Here is a 24,937-nt window from a genome sequence, read left to right on the forward strand (position 1 = left end):
ACATAGCCATCTAAGCCTCACCGAAAAGAATAGAAAAATTTTTTCCTTTTTTCAATTTAGAATTTAAATCCTTTGGGAAGCTGATTTCCTTCCACCTGGCCAGCCTAGTTGTCATTTTTCAAGGTTGCCACAGAATCATTGCTGTGATCCCTCTCTAGAGCACAGCATGGCTGGTAATTTCAGCACTTCAACATCCTCCCTTAGTAGTAGAATCATGACTTGATTTATTTTTATATTTGTATCCATGAAAATAGAGCCAGAGAGACATTTTTTCCTTGGGTTCCTTCTTTCTCCTCTTTCTTCTTCTTTCTTTTTCTTTCCAATTTATCCATAATTTGCACAGTTAAATGCCCCCCATTTCTGAGTACCTCTTATTTCCCAAAGGGCTATTTTTTAATACTATCCCTTCTTTTCCTGCTATTAATCTGTAAGTGAATCTTTTGCAAGATAGGAAGAAGAGATTTTTCTAGTCTCTATATTAACAGTACCTTTTCATAATGAATGATGAATAATTCACAATTTAAAAGTATTTAATTGTTGGGGCACCTAGGTGACTCAGTCAGTTAAACATCTGATTCTTGATTTCAGCTCAGGTCTTGATCTCAGGGTTGTGAGTTAAAGCCCTGCATTGGGCTTGAAAAAGCATTTAATTGTGAGTTAAATGTATTTGTATTAGGAATTCCCAGATGGTAGACAACGACCAAAAAACTATGAGGCATATTACCTGAATCAAGAGTTTGGGGAGACAAAACAAACAATTGAGGTAAAAAAAAATTAAGTATCAAACGAGGTGGTATTAATTCTATATGCAGCTGAGCATTGAAAGATAGACAGGGAGAGATTAGAGGGCAGGACATTTGGGGCCATGGCGGAATTTGACAAAAGCATGAGCATGTCTGCAAAGGACAAAGAAGAACCAAATTGGAGGGCCAGAGGATACCTGTTGGGGAGTGTGGGGAAGTAAGAATGTAAGCCAGACGGAGAGGACACAGTCTGATGTCAAAATTGGACTAGTAGCAAGCAGTATGAAACCACTTGGGGTTCTTGGACAAGGAAAAAAAGTCTAGAGAAGTAGTACTTTAGGAAGGATACCTGGAAAGTAGGATATAAAATGGAATAAAGCAGAGAGAGATGGGAATCAGGGAAGTTAGAAGGTTGATTGAGTGATTTCGTCCTGCAGGGATAAAAGATGCTCAGTTATGTTTGACGGAATGAAGAAAAGGAAGATTTTAGAGGAAGGACCAACAAGATTTGGTGTCTGGGTGGGATGAAAGATACAAGAATCTAGATGCAGGATGAAGATGAGACAGGGAGTTTCAACTGTTTCCAAGGGTTCTGTCCTGAAAGAGTGGAGGAATCACAGCTCTGTTGGCTGAGATTAGGAAACTGGAGTATGGGAAGGAACCATTTTTGTGGGCAAAAGAATGATGAGTTCTGTTATATATATATTTACTACTTGATACAACACCAATATGTATAAGCAGAAATGTCTGGTAGACATTAGGAAATCCAGGATGAAAATGCATGGTGCACTGGGTGTTATATGCAAGTAATGAATCATGGAACATTGCATCAAGAACTGGGGATGTACTGTATGGTGACTAATATAACAAAATAAATATTATTTAAAAAAAAAGAAAACACAGTTTTAGGAATCAGCAGAATTAAGATGAAACTGTAAGGATAGAGCAGAGATAGAAAAGAGTAGCAATTTAAGGGAAAAAATAAAAAGAGTTGGGGAAAAAATATGAAACTTCCTGCCTCTTGGTAATAGCCAGGAGGCCTTTCACTCCTGTTGCCCCACACTTGTCTGCTCTTATGCAGCTTAATCCAGAAGACCTGATCAGGAAGGATGATACACCCCTCCTTGAGTCAGTGGCCATAGTCACATTTGCCACTCACGTGGATCACATGATTGGGGGGGAAACCCTGGCCTCCTTGTTCTTCATGTCTCTTCTACTATGGGCCGAGTCACCACTTACTGACCCTCTTTGCATACATGAAGTTCTTTCCCTGCCTGGTCATTTGAATAGCCTTGGAGCTCTCAGATTCTGAACCACTCCTCCCTAGAGAACTAATGCTAACCTTCTACATCAACCACTACTCCCTCTCTCATCACAAGCCTTGGCCTTGTTTATGTTCCTGTCTTCTGCCATCAGGGTTTGTGTTTACACTTTCTACCTTTCTGGTGCCCCATTTAAAAAATTTCTTCACTATTGACTGTAAATGCTCATAGGAGGATCTGGTTTGGGAAGACTATGATTGAGAAAACAGCTATTGCAGGAGGCGTGTGTGACTTAATAAGTGGGGTGGATACCTTCTGAGTTAATTCTGAACCCAGAATTTGTGTGACATGAAAAACTACATGGCTTGCTGAAGGGTTTCAGCCTTTTCCAGCAGTCCTGATAAATACTTTCTTTCCTAGACAAATGTCATGTGCTCCTAACGTCATACATAACACAATCAAGAGGATATTTCAAATTAAATGGTTTATTTGCTATAACTTAAATTGCTTGGATATTTTGGGAAATGGTTAATAAAAATTGAGTTAGGAGTGCCTGGGTGGCACAGTCAACTAAGCATTCAACTCTTGGTTTTGGCTCAGGTCATGATCTCAGGGTCATGAGATCAAGCCCTGCATTAGGCTCTGCACTCAGCACAGGGTATGCTTCAGATTCTTTCTCCCTCTCCCTCTGCCCCTCCCACACGTGCTCTCTCTCTCTCAAACAAATAAATAATTCTTTTTAATAATTGAATTAATGTCTTGGGGCGCCTGGGTGGCACAGCGGTTAAGCGTCTGCCTTTGGCTCAGGGCGTGATCTCGGTGTTCTGGGATCGAGCCCCACATCAGGCTCCTCTGCTATGAGCCTGCTTCTTCCTCTCCCACTCCCCCTGCTTGTGTTCCCTCTCTCACTGGCTGTCTCTATCTCTGTCAAATAAATAAATAAAATCTTTAAAAAAAAATAATTGAATTAATGTCTTACATTCAAAATATAACATTAAGAGTTATAAGATAATAAACACCTTTAAAGGGTTTAGCTTAGGAGGTGGAATATATATATATATATATCCCCACATGGGCTATGTGACAAAATGCCCTCAATTAGAGTGGTTCTGTGGCTTCTTCCTACAATTACAACACTGTAAGAAGATCCTCCCTATTCCTTCTCCTTGGGAAAAAAAAATCAATGTCCATAGTGACATACCCAGTGAACTAAATGCTGGGTGTTATGTCCTCAGGTATTGCTGCCAGCAGTGAGTTAGTTTTCTCCATACTTGCCTAGATTTTTTTGAACGGTGTTTGATTTCTTTATAAAACAACCCCTAACATCTGACCCACTCTGTATCTTTTAGGATCAGGGGCAATCCCTCACGTAATTAGGACCAATGCAATTTGTATTGGTGTTGGCAATCAAGCAGTGCATCAGCCATGGTGATCACTGTATGCCTGGGTTAGGAGCCCTTCGGTATCCTGGAAGGATGGCCTTCAAGTTTGTTTGAGGAGAACTTCTTCAGAGTGAGTACAGGATTAAAAGGGAAGCAACAGGGCCATGGATTGGGGTTTTGGGGTTTATCCCTTGTTCTTTTATGAACACACAGATAAATCCCCAAGTCACCTCACTAAGCCTCTAAATATAATAAACCACCATCATCCAAGCTAATAAAGTCAAACTTCAACCCCCAAGAATACCGTTATATACACAGTAGTAACTGGAAGAGTAAACAGAGAGAAATAGGCTCTTAGAAAGTTCATGTATTTTAATTTAGAGGAAAAGTGCTCACATTGGAGTCCGTGGATTTAGAATTATATGCAAAAATGGAATTACTGATGTAACACAATTGCTTATATCTATAAAGTACAATAGTCAGAAGATTAGAAGTGCAGGAGGTGTTGGTAGACTTTAACAGGTCAACTATGAAAACGGAAATGGTGAAAGCAACAGATTTGCCAAATATAATTCTGGGATGTGAATGAAGAGCTAAATAGCTTGGCATGGCTTAGGAACTCCCAGGGACCTCACTCTATTACAACACAGCCTGGGAATTGGAATCCATAATGGTAACCCTGTGCCACCAGAAGTGAAATTATCTGTTTGAAAGACAAGATTCATGTGATATATATTACAAATATTTTTAACAATGTGAATACTATTTTTATCACTGCACTTAGAAAAAAATCTGAATTCTCTTGAAAATTTGCTTAGGTGAAACAGCTCATTCTTTAATGAGGCCGAATATTGAAATAGGGCCACAGCATGAGGATATCATATGCCATGTTATGGAGGCTATGTTATCCTGTTATCAGTGAGGAGTTGTTGAAGAATTCTGAGCCTGGGAATGATATGATCAGATCTGTATTTTCAGGAAATCTTTGTGAAATGGTGCCCACCATGGACAAAGGTAGAGGAAGCCTGGAGCTATGGAGACCAATTAGGAGGCTTTTGAAATATTCTAAGAGAGAGGATGTGCATTTGAGCCAGGGAAGTGGAGTGAGAATGTGGAGAAAGATGTATATTTATTTGGGTGCTATTAGAATAAAACCTAGTGACTGATGAGATGTGGAAATAATGGAAGTATGATTCAGGTTGTATTGGGCAAATGAGTGGATGGTGAGGACATCTCTGATAAGGATGAAGAAGAGGGATGATGAGTTTGGCCTTGGCAGTACTGAGTTTGGGCTACCTAATATATGTAGGAAATAGGCTTGGGAGATGACAGTACACAGCCAATTGATGATTTCATGGTTGTGGATGAGAAGTTTTAAGGGTGAGCATATAAAATGGTGAAGGGAAGGAGAGCTGATATAGAAGAGCTTGAGAAAGAAAGTGGGTGATTTCGTTAGAGGTCTGGAAAAGTATTTATTAACTCCATCATAGGATTAGAAACAAAAGTAGAAATCCTTACAGACCCAAATTCCCTGGAACAAGGATTTCTCTTTCCTCTTGACTGATTATCTTCCTTTTATAATTGTTAATTATCCTTACTTAGGATTTTTAATGTTTTAAGTTACACCAAATGCTTTTTGCAAATAGATATGATATAAATTATAAGTAAGATAACAGTTTCTTGATTCTGATGGTTTTTAGGCCTTCATTCCTAAATATGAATGGAAGAGGCTTATGAGGACTTCTGGTTATACTGCTTTTTCACTTGTAAAAGTTTAAATTCCCCTCCATCCAGCTTATGCATAATAGGTTATCAGACAAACATGATTTTTTTTAAAAGCAAATGCAAAAAAAGTTAAATAAGAAGCAAATGCCAGCAAAGTTGTATAATGAATACCTTTGTTTTCCAGCTCTTCCCACATTTCCATTCTGGAACTTTTCTTTCTTTCTTTCTTTTTTTTTTTTTCGGCTGAAAGACTTTCATTTATTTTTTTTTATAATATTTTTTATTATATTATGTTAGTCACCATATAGTACATCCCTAGTTTTTGGTGTAAAGTTCCATGATTCATTACTTGCGTATTGCATGGTGCACTGGGTGTTATATGCAAGTAATGATCCATTCTGGAACTTTTCAATTCTAACGAGATTCAGTAAAACTTCTTCTCTATGTGTATTTTCCTTCCCAGTGTGTTTATCATGTTCATGATGTCTGGCCAACAAAAAGTATATGGATTTTCTTACTTTTCTTTTCTTTACATGTATCTTTAGATGTGGATGATGACTGTTCAATTGATATGCAACAGTAATAGTATTTTTCTAGGTAGGAATTCAGTGTTCTAGGTCTACAATGGAATAGATCTTGATAATTATTTACTAAATGTTAAAATATCAAAGACCACAACACAGCTAAATGTTATAGGATGGTCTGATACATAATTTGGTCCTGTGGCAGATGCTTCAGTAACATGAAGCTCCAATGTATTAAGTTCCCTGTGATGGTTAACATCGAGCAGTGCACCTGATTGTTCACTTTGCTTGGAAGAAGCAATGGCCAGATGTGTAATTATATACTGTCACCAATGGTTTGACTGGATGGTCAGGGACTTGGAAGAAACATGATTGGAAAATTGATGTCAAAGAAGTCTGGAGAAACAGTATGTGGATAGACCTCTCTGAATGGGCAAAACCAAATAGGTATCTGTGTGCCATGTAAATGCTCAGCAAAGGGTGAGCTCAGCAGAGGAGGATTTCAATAATCATGTAGATAAGATGACCCTTTCTGTAGATACCATTCAGTATCTTCCCTCAGTCACTCCTGTCATCACCTAGTAGGTTCATGAACAAAGAAGCCATGCTAGAGAGGATGAAGGCTATGCATGAGCTCAGCAACATAGACTCACCGTGGTCAACTTGGCTTTGGCCACTGCTGAGTGCTCAATCTGCCAACAGCAGAGATCAACAAGTCTGTGGTATGGCACCATTCCCTGGGGTGATCAACCAGCTACCTGGTGACAGGTTGACTACATTGGACTGCTTCCATCATGGAAAGAGCAGCATTTTGTTCTTACTGGAAAAGACACTTAATCTGGATATGGATTTTTCTTCCTTGCATACAATGCTTCTGCCCAAACTACTATCCATGGACTTACAGAATGCCTTACCCACCATCAGAATATTCCACACAGTATTGCTTTGGATAAAGAAACTCACTTGAGAGCAAATGAAGTAATGCAATGGACCCATGCTCATGGAATTCACTGGTCATACCATGTGCCCCATCATCCTAAAGCAGCTAGTTTGATGGAACAGTGGAATGATCTTCAAAAGACTCAGTAATAGTACTAGCTATGTGGCAATGTCTTTCAGGCCTGGGGCAAGGATTTTCAGGAGACTCCAGACTGTGAATCAGGATCCAACATACAGTGCTGTTTCTCCCAAGCCAGGAGAAATCCAGGAATCAAGGAATAGAAATAGGAATGGTACCACTTACTATTACCCTTAGTGACCTTCTGGCAAAATGTTTGTTTCCTGTTCCTGTGAACTTATGCTCTGCTGGCCTACAGGTCTTAGTTACAAAGGGAGAAATGTTTCCACCAGGAGACACAACAACGAGTCCACTGAACTGGAAGTGAAGACTGTCATCTGGGCACTTTGGGCTTCTTATGCTTTTGAATCAACAAAGAAGGGAGTTACTGTGCTGATGAAGGTGATTGATTTTACTACCATGGAGAAATTGGATCAGTCCTCTTCAATGAAGGTAAGGAAGAGTATGTCTGGAATACAGACTACTAAGAGATATCCTAAGGATCTCCTATATTCCAGATATACTCTTCCTTACCTCCATTGTAGAGGACTAGCCCAATCTCCCCATGGTAGTAGAATAGATCACCCTTATCAGCACAACTCAATTCAGGCAGGAATATTAATGGCCCATACCTTTAAGGAATGAAGGTTTAGGTCATCCCACCAGGTAAAGAAGCATGACCAGCTAAGGTGCTTGTTGGGGTCAAAGGGAATATGGAATGGATGGTAGAAGAAGATAGTTATAAATACCAGCTACAACCATATGACCAATTACAGAAATGAAGACTGTAATTGTCATGAGTATTTCTTCCTTATTTTCTTATGAATATGTTTGTGTGTAAATATTAAGCCAATATCTTCGTTTTCTTCCTTCTCTTATCCTCTTACCATGTAACATAAGATGTATTGACTTTATATCATAGTATTTAAGTATTATTAACCTTACATCATAGTATTTGAGTTGTGATATGAAGGAGAAGAGTAAATATCATCCAAGAATGTTGTATCTTTTTCTGGGAGAATTAGTATGTTTTTGGTTGTACACAGGATAATTCTGACATGTTAGATGTAAATACAACCTTGTTATTGTCTTTATTCAGAGATTAAGTATGCTTTTGGGAGATGTGTATACGTGGCAAGTTGACAAGGGGTGGACTTGGGATGGTTAATTTTATGTGTCTACTTGTCTGGGCCATGGTGCCCAGATGTTTGGTCAAACTTTATTCTGAATGTTTCTGTTAGGGTGTTAATGGATGAGATTTAAATTTAAATTGGTGGGTTTTGGGTTCTGGTTCCAGAAATCCACATCAGAAAATCCTAAACTACCTCCTCCTACAGACACACTTACTCTACAACAATATATAGAACAATTTCTTCTGAGAAAAACCTAAAAACTGGCAGAGGGACTCCTACACACTGGGCAAATTAGAAAGAAAAAGTCACATTGAAGCAGGTAGGGTAAGCTGAGACACAGCTTCACCATAAACCCCATGCTGGTGCTGTGACCCAGAATTAGGAGGGAACCCAAAACCCAGAGCTTCTTTCTGAGGACCGAAGGGTTTGTAACTGACATCAGTCACCTCAACTTGAGAGATGCACCTGAGAGATAAACCCCTTAAAACATCTAGATTTAAAAACCAGTGGGGATCACATCTGTGAAACCCACATGGCTACAGTGATCTGCCAAGCAGCTCCTAAAAGGCTCACATGCTCAGGCTCACTCACCCTAAGTCCCAGCACAGAAGCAGCCAGTTGCACTGATTTTATGTGAAAGAGGTTCATTTGCTAATTTTAAAGCATTGGTCTGAAGGGCAGGCATCTAACATTTTTGTGGCTGCCACAAGTGGACACCTCTGTGTCATCAGGCTTTGGTAGCCAGCAAGGTTTCTGCCCATGGATACCTTAGGACTGTAACAACAGTGAGAGTTCTTAAACAGCTACCACCCCAGGCCACAGCAAGAGACAACAGACCCAAGAGTTGATTTTTCTGTAAAAGAAGCCTATTAGCTTATCATCACAGCTGCAGCCTGGGGGGCATGCTTCTAACTAAACACATCTAAGGAGTGGAATCCTTTCCAGAGACCTTGGAAGATGAGAACTATCAATATTTCTCAGTAGGGAGTGATTACATGCATCTGCTGCTCCAGTTTCTGTGTCTGCCACCCAGGGAACACACTCTGATTGCCTGGCTCTGGTGGCCAGGGGGCTGTGCTCATGAGTCACACAGGATTGTAACAATTGAAAAGACAGCTCTTGGCAGGTTGCTACCCCAGGGCACTACCTAGCCTTTCTGTGAGAGTCCTCTTTGTCCTAGAGCTTCAGCCTGAGGGGAAGGCTTGAGCTTCAGCACACATCTATAAGATCTCAAAGAATATAGGCCAGTGAATGCCATCTTTGTGCTCTTTCTCTGCCTCATTACAGCTCATCAGTATCTCCCAAAAAGGAGCCTATATATTCCTGGAGCCCCAATTTTTGCAACTGCTACCCAGGGGATATCTCCAGATCATCTGGCTCTGGTAGTCAGTAGGGCTTACTCCTGTGGTCCCACAGACTCTATATATTTGCATGCTTTAGAAATGCTTCCTGAGACTCTGGCTTCCAATCAGTTTAAATCTAGGTGCTGACTGAGCTCTTGCCCTTTGGGGATCTTGGCACACCCTCAACTACTCTGAGCTATTAAAAATTATGGGGCACCTGGGTGGCTCAGTCAGTTAAACATCCAACTCTTGATTTCAGCTCAGTTCATGATCTCAGAGTTGTGAGATTGAGCCCCACATCAGGCTCCATGCTCAGTGCAGAGTCTGCTTGAGATTCTCTCTCCCTCTCCCTCTGCTGTTTCTTCTCTCTCCCTCTCTCTAAAATAAATAATTTTTTAAAAAAAAGAAGAAAAATCACAAATAAACAAACTTTACACCTCAAGGAACTAGAAAAGAACAAATGAAGCCCAAAGTTAATAAAAAGAAGGAAATAGCAAACATCAGAGCATAAATAAATGATATAGAGACTTAAAAAACAACAGAAAAGATCAATGAAACTAAGAGCGTTTTCTTTGAAAACATAAGTAAAATCAGTTAGACTCACCAGAAAAAAAAAAAAACAAATAAAATCAGAAATAAGAGATGTTACAACTGATACCACAGAAATACAAGGGAACATAAGAGAGTACTAGGAATATTTATGTACCAACAAATTTCACAATCTAAAAGAAATGGATAAATCCTTAGAAATATACAACCTACCAAGACTGAATCATGAAGAAATAGAAAACTCAACGGACTGATTATTAGTAAGGAGACTGAGTCAGTAATCAAAAATTTCTCTACAAGTATCTTGTTGAGGATTTTGGCGTCCATATTCATTAGGGAAATCGGTCTGTAATTCTCCTTTTTGAGGGGGTCTTTGCCTGGTTTGGGGATCAAGGTAATATTGGCCTCATAGAACGAGTTTGGTAGCTTTCCTTCTGTTTCTATTTTTTGAAATAGCTTTAGGAGAATAGGTATTATTTCTTCTTTGAATGTTTGGTAGAATTCCCCAGGAAAACCGTCCGGGCCTGGAGTTTTGTTATTTGGAAGGTTGTTTATCACTGACTCAATTTCTTCATAATTAATTGGCCTGTTTAAGAAATCAATTTCTTCCTGTTTCAATCTTGGTAGTTTATAGGTTTCCAGGAAGGATTCCATCTCTTCCAGATTGCTTAGTTTATTGGCATAAAGCTGTTGATAAAAATTTCTAATTATCCTTCCAATTTCAATGGTGTTCGTCGTGACCTCTCCTTTTTCATTCATAATTTTAATAATCTGGGTCCTTTCTCTTTTCTTTTGGATAAGTCTTGCCAGTGGTCTGTCAATTTTATTGATTCTCTCAAAGAACCAGCTTCTAGTCTTGTTGATCTGCTCTACTGTACTTCTGGTTTCTGCTTGATTGATTTCAGCTCTAATTTTGGTCAACTGCTTCCTCGTGTGTGGATTAGGCCTGTCCCTCTGTTGCTGTTCCAGCTTCTTGAGGTGAGAATATAAAAACTGCATTTTAGATACTTGCTAATAGAATCCAACAGTTCATTAAAAGGATTATCCATCACGATCAAGTGGGATTCATACCTGGGATGCAAGCGTGGTTCAATATTCGGAAATCAATCAGCGTGATACATCATATCAACAAGAAAAGACTCAGGAACCATATGATCCTCTCAATCGATGCCGAAAAAGCATTTGACAAAATACAGCATCCTTTCCTGATTAAAACCCTTCAGAGTGTAGGAATAGAGGGTACATTTCTCAATCTCATAAAAGCCATCTATGAAAAGCCTACTGCAAATATTATTCTCAATGGGGAAAAGCTGGAAGCCTTTCCCTTAAGATCAGGAACACGACAAGGATGCCCACTCTCGCCACTATTATTCAACATAGTACTAGAAGTCCTTGCAACAGCAATCAGACGACAAAAAGGGATCGAAGGTATTCAAATCGGCAAAGAAGGAGTCAAAATGTCTCTCTTCGCAGATCACATGATACTCTATATGGAAAACCCAAAAGAAGCCACTCCCAAACTATTAGAAGTTATAGAGCAATTCAGTAACGTGGCGGGATACAAAATCAATGCTCAGAAATCAGTTGCATTTCTATACACGAATAACGAGACCGAAGAAAGAGAAATTAGGGAATCCATCCCATTTACAATAGCACCAAAAACCATACGTTACCTTGGAATGAACTTAACCAGAGACGTAAAGGACCTATATTCTAGAAACTATAAATCACTCTTGAAAGACATTGAGGAAGACATAAAAAGATGGAAAGATATTCCATGCTCATGGATTGGAAGAATTAACATAGTTAAAATGTCCATGCTACCCAGAGCAATCTACACTTTCAATGCTATCCCGATCAAAATACCGAGGACATTTTTCAAAGAACTGGAACAAATAGTCCTTAAATTTGTATGGAAACAGAAAAGGCCCCGAATCTCCAAGGAACTGTTGAAAAGGAAAAACAAAGCTGGGGGCATCACAATGCCGGATTTCGAGCTGTACTACAAAGCTGTGATCACAAAGACAGCATGGTACTGGCACAAAAACAGACACATAGACCAATGGAACAGAATAGAGAGCCCAGAAATGGACCCTCGGCTCTTTGGGCAACTAATATTTGATAAAGCAGGAAAAAACATCCGGTGGGAAAAAGACAGTCTCTTCAATAAATGGTGCTGGGAAAATTGGACAGCTACATGCAAAAGAATGAAACTTGACCACTCTCTCACACCATACACAAAAATAAACTCCAAATGGATGAAAGACCTCGATGTGAGACAGGAATCCATCAAAATTCTAGAGGAGAACATAGGCAGCAACCTCTACGACATCGGCCAAAGCAACCTTTTTCATGATACATCCCCAAAGGCAAGAGAAACAAAAGATAAAATGAATTTATGGGACTTCATCAAGATTAAAAGTTTCTGCACAGCCAAGGAAACAGTCAGAAAAACTAAGAGGCAGCCCACGGAATGGGAGAATATATTTGCAAATGACACTACAGATAAAGGACTGGTATCCAAGATCTACAAAGAACTTCTCAAACTCAATACACGAGAAACAAATAAACAAATCAAAAAATGGGCAGAAGATATGAACAGACACTTTTCCAATGAAGACATACAAATGGCTAACAGACACATGAAAAAATGTTCAAAATCATTAGCCATCAAGGAAATTCAAATCAAAACCACACTGAGATACCACCTTACGCCAGTTAGAATGGCAAAAATAGACAAGGCAAGAAACAACAATTGTTGGAGAGGATGTGGAGAAAGGGGATCCCTCCTACATTGTTGGTGGGAATGCAAGTTGGTACAGCCACTCTGGAAAACAGTGTGGAGGTCCCTTAAAAAGTTAAAAATTGAGCTACCCTATGATCCAGCCATTGCACTACTGGGTGTTTACCCCAAAGATACAGACGTAGTAAAGAGAAGGGCCATATGCACCCCAATGTTCATAGCAGCAATGTCCACAATAGCTAAATCGTGGAAGGAGCCGAGATGCCCTTCAACAGATGACTGGATTAAGAAGTTGTGGTCCATATATACAATGGAATATTACTCAGCTATCAGAAAGAACGAGTTCTCAACATTTGCTACAACATGGACGGCACTGGAGGAGATAATGCTAAGTGAAATAAGTCAAGCAGAGAAAGACAACTATCATATGATTTCTCTCATCTATGGAACATAAGAACTAGAATGATCAGTAGGGGAAGAAAGGGATAAAGAAAGGGGGGGTAATCAGAAGGGGGAATGAAACATGAGAGACTATGGACTATGAGAAACAAACTGAGGGCCTCAGAGGGGATGGGGGTGGGGGAATGGGATAGACCGGTGATGGGTAGTAAGGAGAGCACGTATTGCATGGTGCACTGGGTGTTATACACAACTAATGAATCATCGAGCCTTACATCGGAAACCGGGGATGTACTGTATGGTGACTAACATAATATAATAAAAAATCATTATAAAAAAAATTTCTCTACAAACAAAAGTCCAAACATTCAAAGAAAAATTAATACCAATACTTCTCAAACTCTTCCAAAGAAAGTAGAAGAGGAAATTTATAAGGCCAGCATTACCCTGATACAAAAATCTTTCAAGGATGTCACAAGAATAGAAAAATCCCGGGCCAATATCCCTGATGAACATAAATGCAAAAATCCTTAACAAAATATTAGCAAACCAAATTCAACAATACATTAAAAGGATCATACATCACAATTAATAGCATTTATTATAGGGATTCAAGGATGGCTCAACATCCACAAATCAATGTGACACAACATGTTAACAAAATGAAGCATAAAAATCTTATGATTATTTCAATAGATGAAGAAAAAGCATTTGACAAAATTCAACATTTATAATAAAAACTCTCCACGAAGTGAGTATAGAATAATGTATCTCAAAATAATAAAGCTCACAGCTGACATCAGAATGGTGAAAAACTGAGTTTTTTCTCTGAGATCAGGAATAAGACAAGGATGTCCACTGTTTTATTATCATATTTATATGTAGAATGAAAAAATAAATAAAGAGAACGGATTGGTGATTGCCAGAGGCAGGTGGTGGGCTGTAGGCATCATGGGCAAAGAGGTCAAAAGGTACAAACTTCCAATTATAAAATAAATAAGTCCTGAAGATATAATTACATCATGGTGACTATAGTTAATAATACTGTGTTGTATATTTGAAAGTTGCTAAGATAATAGATCTAAAAAGTTCTCATCACAAGAAAGAAAATTTTGTAACTATGTATGATGATGGATGTTAACTAGACTTGTGGTGATTGTTTCATAATATATACAAATATTGAATCATGTACCTGAAACTAATATGATGTTATACATTAATTATACCTCTGTAAAAAAATGAAAATAAAAAATAAAATGTATGCAAGCTCCAGAATGAAAAGGTCCATGGCCAGCTCAAACCAAGCCACCACAGTGCCATTGCAAATGGAAGACAGACTTTCAAGTGAGCTTTCTGCACCTGCTCCAACACTGTTGGTCACCTGGGCTTTCAAAATCTTCGTATCCTGAGCTAAAGTGATTGGGGAAACTTGACAGAACACATGGGTGAGTGGACTCTACATCTGATCTGTAGGCTATCCGAAATGATGTAAAAATCCAGGAAGTCAAAAGACTTTCCAAGAAATAGCCCAAAAGGGAAACTGAAGATTTTAGCAGGAAGAGAGGAGCACTCCTATTCACTGTCTTGTGAGGGTAGCCTAGTGATTTCTAAACTGCTGTAGTCCAGGAGTAGGCTTTGAAATAAATTCTGAGGGTCACAGTCAGAATTTTCTCAATAATCAGAATAAAGCATAGTTAAACTATCAGAATGCATGACATGTTGCAATCCACTGCTTTATATATTTTTTTGTCCAGATGGTTGTGTGTGCATGTGTGTGTGTGTGTGTGTGTGTGTGGTGGGTCACAATATAAAATATATTTCTTACTATAGATCATGGTCCAAAAGGTTGAAAAACAATGCAGAAGTTGATGCTAACAGATGACTGGAAGATTGTCAGGCTCAGGATGTCAGGTTTCACTTCTCTTCAGGATACCGGTTTTATGATGTCACATATTTTTTCCTGCTCTCCTTTTGTCTTTCACAATCACGATTCAGATCTGCCTGAGAAGTCAGGAATGAGTGGGTAAAGGTTTTAGCAGTGCTTCTGTGTTATTACACATATTAAATAAGAGGAATGCAGTGGGAGTGTTGAAAAGGTGGACAGCTCATAGTGCCTGCTGAAGAGCTCAAGGGGCTTAGAGCATCTTATTTGTTGAGAACAATCTTGGTACCTTCCATGAGAGGTAGAAAATCTTAAGACAGTCATCATAACCCAGCCATAACTTCCACCCACATTCCTCTGCCCCCACCCTGTCCCCCGGCTGATGACTTCAGGATGAAGTCAATTTCGATGTTAGCCAAGATAGGAGGATTCTGTTCCCATCTTGAAGGTCTGCTTGTATCCTAATTACTTTAATAAGTTGGGGTGGGGCATGATTACAAGATGAGGTGTTCTAAATCCCAAGTTTCATGTTTATTGCTGGGCCAGTTGGCTATATGACCCCTGCGAAGCAAATTAGCCACATTGATTTATTTTCTGCAGTTACAACATGTGAATGTTGGCCTTTTGTCTCCTACATGTCGTGAAAATACCTAAGATATATTTGAAGATACAATATAGAAGTTGTCCCATAGAGTAAATATGCTGCATTATTACAATATTATCAGTATGGTGTAGGGTCATTGAAGTTTTTCCTAGTGTGAATTAAAACAATTAATGTGGTTTACAAGCTTTTTTTTTGTTATCAAATGCCAGAAGTCACCTGAAAATGATTTCTCTTCAGAGTTCTCTGGCTGACATGTTGGTGGTATAGTGATGAGCATAGCTGCGTTCCAGAGTTCTCTGGCTGTTTAAAAAATATATATTTTTAAACAATATCACTTTTATAAGCTTTATTGGACATTCCAGTTGGTGGGGGGGAGAAGAGAGGGAGAGAAAAGTAGGAAGAAAAAAATACTAGATTTAATATCAAGCATTAAATCTGAAGACAAAAGCAAGTTGGGAGGGAGTGTCTAAGTGCAAAAAAGCAGGAAAAAACAATACAAGCATTAAAGACATTTTTTTCTTTTAAAATTATCATTTTAAAACATCAAAAGCTGTCTTCCTTTATCATGGGGCCCCCATGAGGCTAGCTTGGGAACCCCCTAGAGTGAAGGCTGAGAATCAGATTTGGGACATGGAAGAAAAACACTTTGTATTCTGATGTTGAAACACTCCCATCAGAGTATTAGGCTGGTAAGAAATGTAAACAGTTCTTCCAAGACATTTTGTCCATAAAGGAGTTTGTAAAACTCATCAGTAATTTCAGAAATAGCCAAAGCTCAATGATCCTCTATTTCCTTTCATAGTTACTCTGCGATGGCTCACATGATAAAGAATCTACTGAGCTACTGGCTGATATGTACAGATTTTAAATGCATCAATGGACATTATCAAAAAATGAAAAGACAATCTACTAAATGGTAGAACATTTTTGGAAATCAAGTATCTAATAAAGGCTTAATATATAGACCATATAAAGATCCCCTATGACTCAACAACAAAAGACAAACTACCCAATTCAAAAATGGGCAAAAAACTTGAATAGAGATTTCTCCAAAGATGATGTGCAAATGCTCAATAAGTACATGAAAAGATGTTCAACATCACCAGTTATTAAGGAAATGCAAATCAAAACCACAAAGAGATACCAGTTCACACACATTAGAATGCTTACAATTTTGGGGGGGGGAGGATATGGAAATTTGGAGCCCCTGTACCTTGCTAGTGTGAATGTAAAATGGTGCAGCCACTATGGAAAACAGTTTGGTGGTTCCTCAAAAAGTTAAACATAGACTTACCACATCATCCAGCAAACCCACTCCTAGGGATATACCTAAGAGAACTGAAAATGGGAACTCAGGCAGAAGGTTGTACATGAATGTTCATAGCAGCATTTTCACTATTACTAAGAGGCAGAAAAAGCCCAAGTGCCCATTACAGATGAATCAGTAAACTGTAGTATAAACAATAGTATATTATTCATCCATAATAAGGAATGAACTTCAGATACTTGCTACACTAGGAATAAACCTTGAAAATACGCCAAGTGAAATAATCCAGACACAAAAAGACAAATATTATATGATTTAACTTATATGAGGTACTCAGGACTGGCAAATTCATAAAAATAGTAAATAGAATGGTGGTTGACAGGGATTGTGGGGAGAGGAGAGAGGGAGTTAATGTTTAACGGTCATTGGGTTACTGTTCTGGGTAATGAAAATGTTTGGAAATAGTGGGTACGGTTGTACAACATCGTGAATGTACTTAATGCCACTCACTGAATCATACACTTAAAAATAGTTAAGATAGCAATTTTTATTTTACATACATATTTACCACAATTTTTAAAGTTCATAACATAATATTCCAAAAGCCACTGAATAGGTGAATTGTTTGGTATATAAATTATATCTCAATAAAGCTGTTTAAAAGGAAAAAAGGTGTGAAAGAAGAGGTTGGGTAAAATAAAATCTTGCTCTCACTGAGCTTTGTAATGTATGACCTGTGTTACCTGGGTGTGTGGTGGGAGTGAGGTTGAGTGGTGGCTACATGTTGACCCCAATGCTCAAAGCAGGCATGGTGTGTATCCTTGGGGATTTTTCTGTTTCTAGAGCTGTTTTTACTTTTGAAGATACTGCTGAGTTAGGCAGAATTTTCTACATCCATTTGTATTTTGCTTGGTATTCACTTTCTTACAAAAATGAACAATCAGGACAAAGAAAACAAAAGGTCCAATTACTACACTTCATTTCATCCTGAAGCAAAACAAGATTAGTTTCCCATTTTTTTTTAATACAAAGCAATGCAGGTCCCTTATAACCTCCTGTTCCATAAAAGAAGTGCTTAAGGTGCTCAAAACAGAAGGGATTTTCTCCAAGGTCAAGAGACTACCTGTAAGGAGTTTGTGTCAAAGTCAATGGCATTCTCACATGGGGTCAAGCACATATCCATGCCCTCATCCCAATAATCATTGCCCTTATCAGAATGTGCTTTGCATACCACCTGCAGCAGAATTTCCTAGGGTGCTTGTAATCCTGGGGGTGACATCAAGAGTCTGCAGTTTTAACCAGAGCTCCCACTGATTTTAGGTACAGCTGAGAACCTCTGGTATGAATTCTTTTGCTTTCCATCTATATCAAGAGTTTGCAGGCTTGACTCTAAAGAAGAGACTTGATGGAGTGACATTGAAAGTCTCCACTAGAAGTAAGAACTTGCCATGATGAGCCCTGGCTGCAATGCTTTTCCTTTGTCCATCTGCTTTGCTCATGCACGGTGATTCCTGGCTCCTAATTTGGTCTAATTGAGTAACTTGATGTGGCCGAAGCCCCACTGTGCCTGGGTTTTTCTGGGTTGGGGCCAGGCTATATTCTCCACATGTCCAGCCTCAGTTTAGACCATCTCTTGTTTCCTGCCTGGTCTTGCCTATTCCTAGGATGGCTTCCTTGACAAAGTCATTTCCAAACTCTGACCTGCGGTTGAGTAGGATTTAAAAAGACAAACAAACAAAAAAGCTTTACCCTTCCCTAATGCCCAGCCGGATATGGTCGCATTGTTCTAACAATGTGATTAAGGATTTGGTTTGGTCTCCTATTCCTGGGATGGATCCTCTAGACACCAAATCAAGGCTGGACACAGAGCAGCCCAGCTGAATGTGTGCTCCACAGAATGCTGCCCACTTCTGGGCCTTTCTTACTGTTGGCAATCGCATTATTACCAGAGATGGAAGCTGAGGGAGTGTCTTATCTCATTCTTGCCCCTGAGCTTCCTTGTTAGAGGGGACCTTCTTCTTCTGTACAACATCACTTTTCTAGACCCTACTGTACAATCTCCAACAAATGCATCAATGCTTTATATGTACCAGATACTTGGCTAAGTACTCAGTATTCTGAACAAGACAGACAGAGGGTAGAGACAAGGAAACCATATCTCTGGCATATAATGGGCACTAGAACTGTGTGTGGCAGTGGGGGGGTAGGGTGCTATCAGAATCTTTAGGGCATTGGGAAAAAGATGGTGGGGAGTAGGGGATCCTTTTTCAGGTCCCCCGAATCGAGCTGGATATCTACCAGACATCCTGAACACCCACAGAATCAGCCTGAGACGTAGGAAGATACATCTGGATCTCTACAAATGAACATCTCCAGCACTGAGTATTGAGGTATGAAGTGGGGAGCCGTGAATCCCCACACAGATATCAGAAGATAAACAGAAGGGGGAGGGAGCTGACACGCTTGGGTACCGGGAAGCAGTAGCCACCTGCACTGGGGAATAGGCCAGACTCGCGGACTGGCACAAGGGAGAAAGCAGACTGAGACCGTAAGCCCGGGAATGTGCCTGTGACCAGACTGAAAACCGGAGCTCCGGGTGCACACTTGAACTAGCCTGAAACAGGGAGCTCAAAAATGGGCGCAGGAACCAGGGGCGGCTGGCGGTGTTAGAAGCATAAAGGAAGTGAGGGCTGGGATAGTGGCTGTGGGGCACACATCCCAGGATGCTGCAGGGTTTTTAGCAGCACCAACAGAAACAGAGTTAAAGTGGCCAGGAGAGCTCAGTGGAGAGCAGACTGCGATCTCTCTGTTCTGAGACAGAGGCTAAGATATAGCCACTGCTGCTCTGACTCTCAGAAGAGTCACAGAAAACCGCCAGGGAAAGCCGCCAGAGAACAAAAGCCTGGAAATACCAGTTTACATTGTGCCCATTCCCATCCACCTTTGCAGGGAATGGGGCAACTTTACCCAAACAGGGTTGCCTGAGTACCAGCGCAAGGCAGAAGGCAGGCTGAAAAATCAAGAAGCCCACATCTCTAAGGTCGTGAGTGCACACTGCCTGGGTCCTGGTCAATAATTTGGACTCTATGCATCCCCACAACCTCTCCTTATCAGAATGACGAGGAGGAGAAACCCTCAGCAAAGAAAGGAGACAGAGACTGTGGCCTCTGCCACAGAAATGATGGATATGGATATAACCAAATTGTCAGAAATGAAGTGCTGAGTTACAATGGTCAAGATGATGTGTAGGCTTGAAAAAAATATTAACGAAAATATTAAGGAGAATATAGAATTTCTAACGGTGGAAATGAGAGCAAATCTGGCAGAAATTAAAAATGCTATGAATCAAATGGAGTGTGTGGCAAGGTAAATGAGGCAGAAGAACGAATTAGTGAATTGGAATATGGCATGGTAGAAGAGAAAGTAAAAATGGAAACTTGGCTCAAAAAAATCCAAACTGAAGAATGTAGATTATGGGAGATTACTGACTCAATGAAACGTTCCAATTTCAGAATCATTGGCATCTCCGAGAGGGTGGAGAAAGAGAGGGGTCTAGAAGAGATATTTGAACAAATTGTAGCTGAGAACTTCCCTAATGTGGCAAAGGAAACAAGCATTTGTGTCCAAGAGGCAGAGAGGACCCCTCCCAAGATCAATGAGAACAGACTTACACCACGTCACATCATAGTGCAATTCCCAAATATTAGATCCAAAGATACAGTCTTGAAAGCGGCCAGGGGGAAGAAAATCTTCATGTACGGAGCAAGGAATATCAGAATAATGTCAGAGTTATCTACAGAGACCTGACAGGCCAGGAAGGGTTGGCAAGGTATTTTCAAAGCTCTAACTGAGAAGAACAGGCAGCCAAGGATCCTTTATCCAGCAAGGCTGTCACTCAGAATTGATGGAGAGACAAGGACCTTCCAAGACTGGCAGAAACTGAAAGAATATGTGACTACCAAGTCAGCCCTACAAGAAATATTAAGGGGGGTTCTATAAAAGTAAAAAGACCCCAAGAGTGATACAGAACAGAAATTTACAATCTATGGAAACAACGACTTTACTGGCAACACGAGATCATTAAAATCATATCTCTCAATAATGACTCTCAATGTGAATGGCCTAAATGATCCCATAAATAACACAGGGTTGCAGATTGGATAAAAAGACATGACCCATACATTTGCTGTCTACAAGAGACTCGTGTTGAACCTAAAGATACATCCAGACTGAAAGTGAAGGGATGGAAAACCATTTTTCATAGCCAATGGACCTCAAAAGAAAGCTGGGGTAGCAATTCTCATATCAGACAAATTAGATTTTAAACTAAAGACTGTAGTGAGAGATACAGAAGGACACTATATTATTCTTAAAGGATGTATCCAACAAGTGGATATGACAATTATAAATATCTATGCCTCCAACAGGGGAGCAGCTAGATACACAAGCCAACTCTTAACCAGGATAAAGAGACATATAGATAATAATATGTTAATAGTAGGGGGCCTCAACACTCCACTCTCAGCAATAGACAGATCCCCTAAGCAGAAAATCAACAAAGAAACAAGAGCTTTGAATGACATGCTGGACCAGATGGACCTCATAGATATATACAGAACACTACACGCCAGAACAACAGAATACTCATTCTTTTCATGCGCATGGAACTTTCTCCAGAATAAACCATATACTGGGTCAAAAAACAGGTCTCAACTGATACCAAAAGACTGAGATTATTCCCTCCATATTCTCAGACCACAATGCTTTGAAAGTGGAACTCAAACACAAGGAAAAATTTGGAAGAAACTCAAACACTTGGAAACTAAGAACCATCCTGCTCAAGAATGATTGGGTTAACCAGGGAATTAAGAAGCAGATTAAACAATTTTTGGAGACCAATGAAAATATAAAACACATTGGTCCAAAACATATGGGACACTGCAAAAGCAGTCCTAAGGGGAAAATTCATAGCCATCCAAACCTCACTCAAAAGAATAGAAATATCTAAAATGCAGTTTTTATACTCTAACCTCAGGAAGTGGGAGCTGGAACAGAAGAACAGGCCTAACTCACACACGAGAAGGCAGTTGATCAAGATTAGAGCAGGATAAATGAATTAGAAACCAGGAGCACAGTAGAACAGAGCAACAAAACTAGAAGCTGGTTCTTGGAAAGAATTAATAAGATTGATAAGCCACTGGCCAGAATTATTCAAAAGAAGAGAGAAAGGTTCCAAATTAATATAATTATGAATGAAAAGGAAGAGATCACGACCAACACCAATGAATAGGAAGGATCATTAGAAACTTTTATCAACAACTTTATGCCAATAAATTAAACAACATGGAAGAAATGATGCCTTTCTAGAAACCTATGAACTACCAAGACTGAAACAGGAAGAAATTGATTTTTTAAACAGACCAATTTATTATGGAGAGATTGAAGCAGTGATCAAAAACCTCCCAAAAACAAGACTCCAGGGCTTGATGGATTCCCTGGGGAATTCTACCAAACATTCAAAGAAGAAATACTACCTATTCTCCTGAAGCTGTTTCCAAAAATGGAAACAGAAGGAAAACTACCAAACTCATCCTATGAGGCCAGTATTACTGTGATCCCCAAACCAGGCAAAGACCCCATTAAAAAGGAGAATTACAGACTGATATCCCTGCTGAGTATGGACACCAAAATTCTCAACAAGATCCTAGCTAATAGGATCCAACAGTACATTAAAAGGATTATCCATCATGACTAAGTGGGATTCATCCCTGGATGCAAGGGTGGTTCAACATTTGCAAATCGATCAGTGTGATAGATCATATCAACAAGAAAACAGTCAAGAACCATATGATCCTCTCAATAGATGCCGAAAAAGCGTTTGACAAAATACAGCATCCTTTCCTGATTAAAACACTTCAGAGTGTAGGGATAGAGGGTACATTCTTCAGTTTCATAAAAACCATCTATGAAAAGCCTGCAGCAAATATAATTCTCTATGGGGAAAAGCTGAAAGCCTTTCCCTTAAGATCAGGAACACGACAAGGATGCCCACTCTCACCATTATTATTCGACATAGTACTAGAAGTCCTTGCAACAGCACTCAGACAACAAAAAGGGATAAAAGATATTCAAATCGGCAAAGAAGAAGTCAACTGTCTCTCTTCGCAGATGACACGATAGTCTATACGGAAAACCCAAAAGACTCCACCCCGAAATAACTAGAACTTACAGAACAATTCAGTAATGTGGCGGGATACAAATTCAATGCTCAGAAATCAGTTGCATTTCTATACACAAACAATGAGACTGAAGAAAGAGAAATTAGGGAATCCATTCCATTTACAATAGCACCAAAAATCATACATTATCTCGGAAATAACTTAACCAGAGAGGTAAAGGAACTATATTCTAGAAACTACAAATCAACCTTGAAAGACATTGAGGAAGACAGAAAAAGATGGACAAATATTCCATGCTCACGGATAGGAAGAATAAACATACTTAAAATGTCTATGCTACCCAGAGCGATCTACACTTTCAATGCCATCCCGATGAAAATACCAATGACATTTTTCAAAGAGCTGGAACAAACAGCCCTTAAATTTGTGTGGAACCAGAAAAGGTCCCAAATCGCCAAAGAATTGTTGAAAAGGAACAACAAAGCTGGGTGCATCACAACGTCAGATTTCGAGGTGTACTACAAAGTTGTGATCACCAAGATAGCATGGTACTGGCACAAAAACAGACACATAGACCAAAGGAACAGAATAGAGAACCCAGAAATGGACCATTGGCTCTTTGGGCAAGTAATCTTTGACAAAGCAGGAAAAAACATCCAGTGGAAAAAAGACAGTCTCTTCGATAAATGGTGTTGGGAAAATTAGACAGCTACATGCAAAAGAATGAAACTTGACCACTCTCTCACACCATACACAAAAATAAACTCCAAATGGATGAAAGACCTCGAATGAGACAGGAATCTATTGAAATCCTAGGGGAGAACATAGGCTGCAACCTCTTTGACATCGGCCACAGCAACTTTTTTCATGACACATCTCCAAAGGCAAGAGAAACAAAAGAAAAAATGAACTTTTGGGACTTCATCAAGACAAAAAGCTTCTGCACAGCCAAGGAAACAGTCCAAAAAACTAAGAGAGGCAGCCCACGGAATGGGAGAAGATATTTGCAAATGACACTACAGATAAAAGACTGGTATCCAATATCTACAAAGAACTTCTCAAACTCAATACACAAGAAACAATTAAGCAAATCAAAAAATGGGCAGAAGATATGAATAGACACTTTTCCAATGAAGACATACAAATGGCTAACAGACACATGAAAAAATGTTCAAAATCATTAGCCATCAGGGAAATTCAAATCAAAACCACATTGCAGGTTGGCACAGCTGCTTTGGAAAACAGTGTGGAGGTCCCTTAAAAAGTTAAAAATTGAGCTACCCTATGACCCAGCCATTGCAATACTGGGTATTTATCCCAAAGATACAGATGTAGTGAAGAGAAGGGCCATATGCATCCCAATGTTCATAGCAGCATTATCCACAATAGCTAAATCGTGGAGGGAGCCGAGATGCCCTTCAACAGATGACTGGATTAAGAAGACATGGTCCATATATACAATGGAACTCAGCCATCCGAAAGAACGATTACCCAACATTTGCAGCAACATGGACGGGACTGGAGGAGATAATGCTAAGTGAGATAAGTCAAGCACAGAAACACAATTATCATATGGTTTCACTCATTTATGGATCATAAGAAATAGCAGGAAGATCCTTAGGAGAAGGAAGGGAAGAATGAATGGGCTGTAAACAGAAGGGGGAATGAATCATGAAAAACTATGGACTCTGGGAAACAAACTGTGGGGTTCAGAGGGAAGGGGGGTGGGGGACTGGAATAGGCCGGTGATGGGTATTAAGGAGGGCACATATTGCATGGTGCCCTGGGTGTTATACACAAATAATGAATCATGGAACATTACATCAAACTAATTTGATACTGTATGGTGACTAACATAATAAAAAATTATTATAAAAAAAGAATCTCTAGGGCATGAGCAAGGGGTTGTTTAACACTGTCTTGAGGAGTCTGGAAAAAATTGTTGGTGAAAGTGATGTCTAAACTGTAATCCGAAGGTTGACTCAGACTTGAAAGTGAACTTAGACTTAACCCATTCCCCAATTATTAGTTTACTAAACTGAGAATTCTTCATACTTTTTCTTTCCCTTCTAAAATACAAGGCTTTCCTAAATAAATAAATAATTAAAGAGGAAAGCCATTAAAAGGAACTTTGTCACTTCGATT

Source organism: Ursus maritimus, unplaced genomic scaffold (assembly GCF_017311325.1).
Source record: "Ursus maritimus isolate PB19 unplaced genomic scaffold, ASM1731132v1 scaffold_10, whole genome shotgun sequence".
In the NCBI taxonomy this organism is placed as follows: Eukaryota; Metazoa; Chordata; class Mammalia; order Carnivora; family Ursidae; genus Ursus; species Ursus maritimus.